General features: G+C 45.0%; 1 long non-coding RNA gene across 1 annotated transcript; it reads right to left on the bottom strand.

Annotated features, from left to right (window-relative positions):
* Window positions 1–14: 14 nt before the first annotated feature.
* LOC129784691 (uncharacterized) lies at window positions 15–7,449 on the bottom strand. Its single transcript, XR_008747690.1, has 3 exons — window positions 7,352–7,449; window positions 6,969–7,086; window positions 15–186 (listed from the first exon to the last, which is right to left on the bottom strand). It is a non-coding gene; the product is annotated as an uncharacterized LOC129784691 (long non-coding RNA).
* Between the last annotated feature and the right edge of the window lie 945 nt (window positions 7,450–8,394).

Genomic DNA, 8,394 nt, shown 5'->3' with positions numbered 1-8,394 from the left:
CCTGCAGAAGGACTGGGTTTTTACTCAGCCCTGAGACAATGCTGGATGACCTTATTGCTCTGGTGGCTTGAGGCAGACAAGATGCCTGCGATGAGGTGTGTGTCACACCAAGGTCCAGTCAAAAGGGCTTTCCTCCACAGGTTTAGGTTGCTTTCCTCATACATTCTGATCCTCACACGCTGGGAGCTGCAAAGAACATGTTTAGGTCAGAAGTCAAACTTTAAAGATACTTCTTTTTTTTCAAACAGTCAGTGAGGGAGGGGGGTGGGTTTGATTTGCTGTCTGTGGTTTTGACTTGAATAAAAGGGCACAAACACGATTTGAGCTGAAATATGACAGTCTGAGAGAGGTAACAATGCTGAGCTCTGGATTTGGTACTCTAGGGGCAAGAGAGTTCTTCAGCTAGTTAATTAAAATGCTTATAAGGAAGCCTCTAATTTTTTGACCTGAATTAAGAAAGCTCCAAAATTCCATCAGAAACAATAACGAAAAGAAACAGCCTGAATTTAATCTGCTAGACATAATAGGATGGTATGACCCCATGGTTTGGTTTAATTGTAGATCAATAATGAGATCAGCCTGCCCACTTACAAAATATCAGTATGCCTTATTACTTACATAATATTCATCTCCTTCCAACATATGATGCTTTTTTCCCCTCTCCTTATTCAGGGCCCAACCCTGCTTCCACTAATGTCTCCACTGGCTTTCACAGGGAGCACTGTCGGAAAGCCCTGTTTAAAGGGTTGCACCACCTTTTGTCTGGCAGCCACAGCACATACTGCACACTGAGAGGGGAAGCTACTGAACAAAGCCATTAAAATGTGATCTCCCTCCCAGACATATCACTTCTAAGGGTGGCCATTTGTGACAGAGTCCAAAAGCAAAGCAAATCATGACCCAAAGGCTTGCTGCCCCATCACAATGGCAGTGCAGGTAGGTTAATGACCAAATTAGGTTGCTTGCTTAAGAAATCCCTCCAGCCAGACTGCAGCTGCCAGGTCTTCAGCCTTCTTCTAGCCACTAATTGTTAGTTACATAGTGGATCACAGTGAGTTGATATCTTTATTGTTGTCTGGCTGGTACCAGCTTTTCATTGGTTTGGGAGACCTGTAAGGGGGAGTAGCTGATCATTGCAGAGGAAAAGATAAATCCTACCCTACACGGGCTTCATTTCTCCAGGCCACAACTGTTCATCAGAAGTCAGATATACTGTGTCCTTCCTCCTATAGGTCTTACAAAAGACCTTTTTCCCACACCTGCTTGGATCTTTACATCCTCTTCATCCCTGTCATTTTATCTGTCATCTGAAGGACAATCCAGTCAGATACAGAACTAAACTTCAGCTTCAGCAAAGAGGTTTAAGCGCCTAACTGATAAAGATCAATAGGAATTAGCTATGGTGTTCACCTCATCCAGCTTTGGGTGACTGTATTACAGCCACTCACACCTGAATTAAGCACCCTGGGCTCGCTTTAAAGAAGAAAAAGCGATCCCGCTAAGATTTCTAGGTTAGATGAAGTCAACGCATTAGAGCAGTTTCCACGGTGTGAATTGTGCCTATGCAATTATTAGCTTGAATATAGACACTGGCATTGTAACTATGTAAAGCTAAAGGGGCATGACTGTGCACAAATAGACAAGAGCTGCGATCAAGTACCTGCATTGGGACAGCTTATCCTGCAGGAATATTTGTGCAGCGTAGAGAAGAGTTGTGCAGTGATCATAATGTGACAATTTTTCTTGGTCAGGATATGAGGTGTTTTAATTTCACCAGTCTTTTATCAGAAACCAAGCAACTTTCCAGGGTTATTGCTTACTTTCTGTCCACTCCACATGTCTGTCAGATAACGCCACGGCCAGGGTTCCTACACACCATGACATCTGCCTAGAATCTGGAAGCTCTGCCTCATGCCTCTGAGGCCCTCTAGAAGCCCTGTTTTGGACCAGAGAGGTGAGAAGCCAAGCTGCTGAGCAAACTTCATCAACTTCATCTTGAAAAATCAACACCTTAAAGTTCCTTTTCTGCTAGCAGCTTCAGTACTTGGAGGGTTTGTTTTGATGTAGAACAGCTTTGCTTGAGCTTTCTTGTTTATTTATTTATTTCAGAATTTCCCACTGAACAGCAAACCTACATGTCAGGATATATGTAGCATCTCCATCCATATGCAGATGGTCAAATCCCCGACAAACTTAATACTATGACTTTGTTTCTCACCAGTTCCATAATTTTATTCTAAGGTGCAGTCAGAACAAATCAGCACGGAGTGGGGCAGTTTCTGGCATGGTCATCTTGTTAAACTCCAGTACCTCCTAGTCTTCCAGTTTTCATCCCATCTCATCTAATAGTGGCATCCTTCCCTTCCTCTGCACCTCTTACCTGTCTTCAAAGCAAGAAGTAAGAAAGTCCACTTGTTTCACAGCTGTGCTGGTCCTCAGGATGCTGGTTTTGCATTGTTCTATACTCCGATGTTTCCAGAAAATTCTAGGTTGGGCACACCAGTTTTTGGGCCGCCCTAAGTGCCACAGACCTTCAGACATATAGGATTGCTTTGGGCAGAAATGTATCTTAAACCTGACAAAATGTTGCTAGAACAAGTCATCCAAGGAAGCTGACCACACACTAGCAAGACCTGCTTACAGAAATGCAGTCATAGTTCCATCCTAACTTCAGAATAGTAGTCTGTGGTATTCCCTGAGCAGGTGGCTGGGGAAAAAAGGAATCAAATTTCTTACTGCCAGTGTATGGCTCCAGCTGTGCTGCCTCAGAGTGTACTGGTCCATCTGATCTCCCAGCACATGTGCTATGCTTGTCCCATCCAGAAGCACTTAGACCACCTCTCAGCAGACTCATCCCACTTCTCAAAAAAAAGTGTGGTTGTCATCTCTATGCAAAGGGCCTGGCGGAGCATTCAGGCTCAGATCTGGTCATGATAACATTTTTTTCCCCCAGCAGATCTTCCCAGAAGAATCATTTCTCCAGGGCAGTGGCAATGAGAGGTGACAGCATGGAGCTACACGCTCCCCACTGATGGACATCCTGGAAGGCTGTTGCCACAGTCTGCTGCATCAGGTCACATTAGCCTAATAGCATCTTTGAAACAAGTGATGGGAGAACCCTGTCTTGTCCTAGTCCCTGACAAAAATGAAGGGCCATTATTTATGGTAGATGCTTAGAGGTTTTGCCTCTCTTGATTTCAAGTGACTCAAATGACAGGGCTTACAGTCCCCTCAAGGTAGACCCCTCTCACAGCAGTCTCACAGCTCTCCATGACACTCCACTCACATTTTCCATATGACAGTTTCATCCTTTAATCCCCCATAAAACTCCTTGTAACCTGAAAAATTTCTCCCTCTGGCTTATGGCACTGATTTCCTTTTTCATGCTGACTTTTCTCAGTGAGCCAGGCCACTGATTTCAGGGAAATTAGTCCTCCTTGGCACGAGGAAGACATGACCCTGCCCATGATGTCTGCACACTGCAGACATCTCTGAGCCCTCAGATCACCCGGACTTGTTCTTTAGTTCACCTAGCTGTCTTATGTCCTTAATCTGTCCTTGTAAATCCCTCTGGGATATAGGTATTGAGGGCAAAATTCTCAAGTGGATTAAAAACAATTAGACGGATGACCAAAGTCCAAGAACTGACAGCAATTAGCACCAATCAAGAGGGTGGAGACTGGAATAAAGTCCAAAGAGGGTGGTAAATATGTGTGTGGGAGAAGGGGATGGAGGAGCACAGCAAGTTGGCAGGGTTGGGACCAACTTTGCCCATGTGTCAGCTGCCTGCGAGAAGGGACCCTGTGCTGCTGAAGGGGAGGAAGGCACAGGAGGAAAGCTGAGCTTAAAAAGGACCCCACATAAGAAATGGATAATGAGGTTACCTGACTTATCTAGACAATTTCATATGGAAAACTTGCCATATATCAGATTGAAATGTACACCAGTGGGCAGAGCAAGAAGACACATGTGCAAAGATAGCTCTTCTGATCAAAAGTTCATTTTGGGCATATTTTTTACTCTTAACCAGAGTTTCCAGATTGGATGGCTTTTAACTGTATCACAGTAAGAGATCCCAGGGGCCTCTAGAAAGCTTTTCTGTTATTGTCGCTGCTGCTATTTTGTGGGGGTGGCTAGAAAACAGAGCTATGGTTTGGAGGGGGTTGTTTTCTTTTCAAGGTTTCTTTTTTATTTTCTTTTTTTTCCCTGTGATTACCACGTGCTCTGTTCAGTCAGAAAGAGAGCATGCAGAGAGAGCACTGCCTGCTTTGCAATTCCAAACAGGTACACACTAGACCCTGGGTCAAAAAAGCTGTGATTTAAAGCAGCCAAACATCTGGTTCTTCATGCTTGTTGACCAAGCTCTCTGTCCTTTTCCCACTCTGTGCTCTGACCTGACTTTGGTAAATGACTGCAAAGTCTCCTTCCTCTGTTACCTCACGTCTCCCCTTTGCCTGGACTACAGGTCTTGCCTAAGTGCCTACTTCTGTTTTCTTGCTCTGCTCCCTTTTTGCCCCTTGGGAGTTTGGTGTGGGTTTGTGTTATGAGCAAATTCTATCACTTCTAGCTTAGGGAATCAAATAAGCCCACATCTGTGCACATCAGGGAGATAACCAAAAAGACTGGGTGTAAATAAAGGCTTAATTCAAAATGTAATGGTCAGTGAAATAATTCAGGTGGGCTTTTATCCCACCAGGAGAGCTTAGCTCTTCCAAGAAGCCTCTTGTGGCACTTTCTCCCTGCCCCTGTCTTCATGCAAACCTGCTCTGTTCCTTGGCCAGTTTTTGCCCCACTTCCATGGCATGTTCTTGATTTTGCTGATATTCATCATTTACAGTGTCTATCCAAAGATACGTGCACAGACTAATTTTCTTTTCAAGTGCCTGGCTATAAAAACTCACCCCCTGACCTCCTGAAGCCCAGCAGAATGGAGAGGGCGGGAAGGGAAAATACCTTTCATTCCAGCGCTTCAGAGCTGGAGCTTCTGAAAGGACTCCAGAGTTTGATCAAAAGTGAACCTAGTGTCAAAGCCACAAAGTGGGTTTGCATTAAACGTGTTAAATGGAAACCCAAAGAGTTTTTTTTTTTTTAACTGGCTCAAAGGAAAAAAAAATAAATCTGTGTCTCAAAGTAGCAAATGATTCATTACTCCAACAACTGTTTGCACAGGCATTTCAAGGAAAGGATGTCCCCTCATGAGGCAGTTTACGTTGGCACTGCAACCCCTTTCTGGGACCAACCTATCAAGCGGTACATGTGGTCTGATCTGCAGCCTGTTAAGGAATTAGAGTACCAGCCAGCAACTGCATGCCAGGAATTCATAGCAGCAGCCCCTTTTTCTGCATTTCAAAACTCTCCTGGTCACATTCTTTGCCATTGCATTCCTCATCTTTGTCACATGGCTGTTGTCAAGCTTACAGGACAGAAATTCACTGAATCCTTCATCGTCTTAGATTAAATATAGATGCTGCTATTTACAGCCTTACTGACCCCGGGCCTTGTCAGCTTTTAATGGTTTCAAATGCTTCCAATAGCAGAAAAGAGACATTTCATCTGCTCCTCAACAATAGGAAAAGCCAATTTAACACTTTTCTTTCTTTCTCTGCAGGAAGCACGTTCCTGACTCTGGGACAGTACCCTTTGCTTTGTTTGTGACAGCTGAAGCTAGGAAAACGTTTAGGGCTCTCAGCAATATCAGCCTTCCCTGTTACTAATTTTCCACTCTCTGAAGCCTTGTTATTCCCCCTTTCATTTCTTTTGTCTCCCCCACAGATTAAAAGAACAAATGCTACCGCTACTTTTGCTTTTTTTCTTTGGCTAATCTCTTTTTGCTGCTTAAACTTAGGGCTGTCCCATAGAATGCTGCCAGGGTTTTTCCAGGCAGGAATAGGTGCGTACCCTTCCAGGGGTGCCAGGCAGTGCAAAGCACCTCCTCACTGCCACGAAATGGCTGTTCGTGTAGCAAGATGCTCAGGAGAGGCTTTTTCCTTCGTTTGCCTCAAGGAGGAGTAGATAGGCATCTGGTGTTCAGGGTCTACCATATGATTCCCAGGATTATCCTTCTGAGAGCTGAGGAAAAATAGGTCCCCACCAAGGGGTCTTAAAAATCTCCGCCTGCACCGCAGGTGTTTGGGCAATCTTTTATTGATGGTATTTTACAGCACTCCTCAGTGCAATTCTCCTGTTCTCAGACACTTTGAATTTTACCAAATTTTAGCTCTCAAAATTTAACGTTTTCCTCTGTTATGTGTCTGCCTCAGGCTGATGTCTTAAATCTAAGCAATTCAGTCCTTGAAACTGGGGAAAATACGCTCTTTTGTGCATGGTGACAAAATCCTGGCGCCCTTTTGAGAACGGCACTTGGAGCAGGAGCTTGAAATCTGGCATGGAGGTGGCCTTTTCTGTTAATTGTGCACTTTACCATTGTCACAACTACTGTCATCTGGCTGAAGTATCAGTCTTTGAAAAGTACCAGTTTGCACAGGTTTATTCTGTGTCCTTCAGATTATAGCAATTACATTCCTTGTGGAACTGATGCTCCCTAGATGCTTATTCTGATGGCTCAGCACGACTTCACCCACAAACTCAGTTCCTGGCTTGCTGGGAATAACACACGGCCCACAGCCTCACGATAGTCATCAGAGCCCCTTTCTCCTGGTTTCTGAATGCCCCACCACCTCAATCGCAGGATCAGGACAGTGGAGCAACCTCTCCAAGCCTAATAGCAGGAGCACATTCCCCAGGGAAGGTGGGATAGCAGGGAGGGGTTGTGGCTGAAGAGAGAAGACCAGACAAGGACTGGCATAGGCAGAAGAGGCTGGCTGGGTGAGGAGACTCTGCTGGGGAGCCAGGGAGGTATGACCAGAGGTGATGCCATGGTTCATGGAGCCAGGATGAGTGGGTAGCAGTGGACTGCACCAGGCCAAATAGCTGATCTGAGGCAGCGTGAGGGGTGGGTTTAGCCTTACCTGTTCCTATGGGATGTTTAGCTAGTGGCCTGAACTGCAGGTTTCACTCATGCAAGGCTCCTTTTCCACATACCCGGCTTGGCTGGATCATGCTACAGCATTATTTGGCGCTGCCTGCCTGCAAAAATAAGATCCCCAAAATCTGACAGTGGCATGCCAAACTCAGGAGTGCTCCCAGCCTTTGCCAGTCTGTGCCCCAGTTCCCGTTCGCACTATAGGTATTGCATACTCTTGCAAGACACGAGTCTGTGGTGTTCAGACAACCCCAAAGGGGAGCACTGCAGAGAGCCCAGTGGGCTGGGAATACTTCTAACACCAGAGCAGGCAGCAGCTAAGGGCTGAAAGCTCACAATTAATAATAATGAGAATTAAACAAGTCCTACCTAAGGCCACTTCTTCAGTAAGTCCTTCCATCCCATGCATTCAATGAAGGCTGATGCCACAGGGAAAAAAGCATCATGCAGTTGTTCAATTAAGGACTCTGTCATAATACAAGCACAAAATGGGACAGAGCTGAGGATTCACTCCACCCTTTTGGGGTTTCCTACCCGTTTCAGTGCCCAATCTAGCTCCCTTGATAGCTTTTTCTATACTCAGCTCTTGCCTGTGGTGGTGTGTGGAGCATCACTGGAGAAGGGTGAATAGTGAGGAGGGGAAGAAACCTTTGTGCCATGCAGAGCAGAGAGCTATAAATTCTCATTGACAGAAAAAACTTGACCAGACCAGGATTTGTTTTAGTATCTAATTACATCATGTGTTACTAAAAGGCATAATAAAAAAAAGAAATATTGTGTAGCTATATCTGATGAGTGCATGTGTGTTTTTAAATGTGGGTGTATATGTATGTGCGCATTTCTTGAATGAAACTATTTAGAGTCTACTGGGCCAAAAAAATAAATTCCATTGATAAAACTCCTTATTTTATAGAAATCGGGAGTGAAAGAACACAAAAACAGCCACACTGGATCAAACCTCAAATGAACACCCAGCCCAGTACCAGAGAGTACTCAGATGATCAGCACTGGATGTTTCCAGCATGTTCTGTTCCACATCATGTTGTGTGCATCAGGTTATTCCTGTGCATTCATCCAGCTCTGGAGAACAACCCCACATGCTGTCATTTCTCAATGGTGGTCTCCGTCTTTGGTATCATCTTCTGATGTCAAGTTGCAAGAGCTGTGTCAAGTGAGACAGTTGTGGTGTCTCCCCAGCCACCAGAAACCCTCAACGACTGAGACTATTCTTTTCCTCCTCCATGCAAAACACTCAGTCACAACCTCTTCCCTATGCCTATTTCAGAACAAAAAATCAGAATATCTCCTTATCCTGCATGAGCACCTGCCTCCCTGGGTAGTCACAGTCCACCCACATTTCACCCAGACTCTTTGAGGACTGACTGACGTCAGAGGTGGATCCAAGATGTCTT

This window comes from Falco peregrinus, chromosome 6 (genome assembly GCF_023634155.1).
Source record: "Falco peregrinus isolate bFalPer1 chromosome 6, bFalPer1.pri, whole genome shotgun sequence".
Taxonomy (NCBI): domain Eukaryota; kingdom Metazoa; phylum Chordata; class Aves; order Falconiformes; family Falconidae; genus Falco; species Falco peregrinus.
This window is presented reverse-complemented; position numbering and strand designations above follow the sequence as displayed.